Raw genomic sequence first — 3,434 nt, 5'->3', positions numbered from 1 at the left:
ATTGCTCAACAGTAATTTGTTCACCCACCGTAGAATACTTATGCTCTTGAGAGAAGCCACTAGTGAAACCTATGGCCCCCGGGTCTCTTTCTCATCATATCAATCTCCATCACTTTATTATTGCTTTGCTTTTTTAATTTGCCTTTTACTTTTCACTTTGCATCTCTATACCAAAAATACCAAAAATATTATTTATCATCTCTATCAGATCTCACTTTCGTAAGTGACCGTGAAGGTATTGACAACCCCTAAGCGCGTTGGTTGCGTTGAGCTATTGTTTTTGTGTAGGTACGAGGGACTCGCACGTAGCCTCCTACTGGATTGATACCTTGGTTCTCAAAAACCGAGGGAAATACTTGCGCTACTTTGCTGCATCATCCTCTCCTCTTCGGGGAAATCCAACGCAGTGCTCAAGAGGTAGCAATGCGCCAAGTCAAGTCACTTAAATCATTCAAAGGAGGATACCACCCTATCATACCACATCATAACCATTTCAATAGCATGTTGGCACGCAAGATAAACCATTATAACTCATAGCTAATCAAGCATGGCACAAGAAACTATGATCTCTAATTGTCATTGCAAACATGTTTCTTCATAATAGGCTGAATCAGGAACGATGAACTAATCATATTTACAAAAACAAAAGAGGTCGAGTTCATACCAGCTTTTCTCATCTCAGCCAGTCCATCATATATCATCATAATTGCCTTTCACTTGCATGATCGAATGATGTGAATAATAATAATAGTGCACGTGCATTGGACTAAGTTGGAATCTGCAGGCATTCAATAAACAGGAGAAGACAAGGCAATATGGGCTCTTTTGTCAGATAAACAATAATGCATATACAAGCCACTTCAACAATTTAATTATGGTCTTCTCCTATCGCCCCCAAAGAAAAGAAAAGAAATAAAACTATTTACACGGGAAAGCTCCCAACAAGAAAAAGAAGAACAGGAAATCTTTTTGGGTTTTCTTTTTAATTACTACTACAAGCATGGAAACTAAACTGATTAAAAGCTACAACTAATTTTTTTTGATTTTTCTTAAGGTTTATTAAACACACAAGAAGAAAGCATAAAAAGGAAAATAAACTAGCATGGATGATACAATGAAAAAGTATGAGCACCGACATCTAGTAATGAGTGTGTGAACATAAATGTAATGTCGGTGGGAAATACGTACTCCCCCAAGCTTAGGCTTTTGGCCTAAGTTGGTCTATGGCCATGACTGGCCTGGCAGATATCCATAATAGTAGTTGGGATCGTACTGAGATGAAGAAGAGGAAGACTCCGATTACCACTGGCTGACAATCATCTCCGGATCCCACTGATAATTAGACTGTCGTGAAGGATCAACTTGTGGTTCCGGCTCTGGCTCCATGGCTGGTGCAGGGTTCCGGTAGGTGTGAATAGCCTTTAACGGAACAAGGTACTGGCTTGCAGATAAATCAAACAAAGAAGGAGCAGGCATGGTAATAGTCTCAGGATGATGTTTGTTAAAGAACAATTGATATTTAAGCCCTCCTTCCCTATTCTTAACAATAAAATCATGTGCCACCATACTTTTATAATCTAAATAAACATGAGGCAGCACTTTTTCTTCTCATAATGCCTAATAGGTATGTTAAAATGTGCAACTAGGCGTGAAGCATAGATGCCTCCAAAGGCAGGGCCCTTGGTACGGTTTAGACTTAACCGTTTAGCAATAATGCCGCCCATACTAATAGAGTTATCACCATATAAATCGTGGAGCAAAATAATAATATCAGGGATACTAAGGTTTCCACAGTTTCCGCGACCAATTAAGCAACGACTAGCAAATAATGCAAAATAACGTAAAACAGGAAAATGTATGCTAGTGATTCGTGCATCGGAAACCTTCCTTGTTTCCCCTACAGTGATAGTATCAATAAACCCCTCCACATCATCGCGATGTGGTTCTTCTGTCTTGCCCTCAAAAGGGACTAAACAAACCCGACAAAAATCATAAAGTGACATCTCCTTATGCTCATCATATAAATAAAACTCCACCGTAGGTGGTGAGCTCCTAGAATGGAAATGAAAGTTTTGCACAAAGATATTTGTGAGTAAGAGATACTGATCGCATTGGTCATGGAGGAAAGCTGTAAGGCCTGCATTCTTAGCCAATTCATGAAAATCTTCATAAATCTCGGCTGCTCTCAAGAAATCCTCGGAAGGCCATTCACACGCCCGAACCTTCGCGGTGTGCGGCAGATTATACTTAGGCTTCGGTGCCTTTTCCTTCGAGCTTTGGCTCGATGAGCCCCTCAAAAGTCTCCTCATCATTTTCTGAAAAAATTCTGAAATTTTTAGTAGCTTCAAAATAAAGGTAAACCAAACTCAATAATATTGATAGCAACTACTCCTACAAGTGCCTAGGGCCTATATCATGCATCAAAACTACTTGGAACCATATAAATTTGACATGCAAGCTCAAGAACAGGGTCACATAAGCAGCAAAAATTTGCAATGAATAAAGCACTAGAAGAAAAACTAATTGGACCAATGGAGGAGTCACGTACCAAGGAACAATCTCCCCAAGCAGTTTTGTGAGAGGTGCTTTGAGCAAGGAGATCGAAAATGGCAGCAAAACGAGCTTGGACTCGGGTTTGAACTAGTTATTCGTGTTTGTGTGAGGAAGGAGTGTATGGGTGAAAGGATAAGTGGAGGAGGGCCACCGTGGGCCCACGAGGCAGGGGGCGCGCCCAGGGGGGTAGAGCTTGATGTCTACTACACAACCTTCTTCTTGTAGACATTGTTGGGCCTGCAAGTGCACATGTTTGTAGGATAGTAGCAAATTTCCCTCAAGTGGATGACCTAAGGTTTATCAATCCGTAGGAGGCGTAGGATGAAGATGGTCTCTCTCAAGCAACCCTGCAACCAAATAACAAAGAGTCTCTTGTGTCCCCAACACACCCAATATAATGGTAAATTGTATAGGTGCACTAGTTCGGCGAAGAGATGGTGATACAAGTGCAATATGGATAGTAGATAATAGTTTTTGTAATCTGAAATAATAAAAACAGCAAGGTAGCAAGTGATAAAAGTGAGCGTAAACGGTATTGCAATGTGTTGAAACAAGGCCTAGGGTTCATACTTTCGCTAGTGCAAGTTCCCTCAACAATACTAACATAATTGGATCATAAAACTATCCCTCAACATGCAATAAAGAGTCACTCCAAAGTCACTAATAGCGGAGAACGAACGAAGAGATTATGGTAGGGTACAAAACCACCTCAAAGTTATTCTTTCCAATCAATCTGTTGGGCTATTCCTATAAGTGTCACAAACATCCCTAGAGTTCGTACTAGAATAACACCTTAAGACACAAATCAACCAAAACCCTACTGTCACCTAGATACTCCAATGTAACCTCAAGTATCCGTGGGTATGATTATACAATATGCG

This window comes from Triticum urartu, chromosome 4 (assembly GCF_003073215.2).
Source record: "Triticum urartu cultivar G1812 chromosome 4, Tu2.1, whole genome shotgun sequence".
NCBI classification, from domain to species: domain Eukaryota; kingdom Viridiplantae; phylum Streptophyta; class Magnoliopsida; order Poales; family Poaceae; genus Triticum; species Triticum urartu.
Note: the sequence above shows the minus strand (reverse complement) of the source record.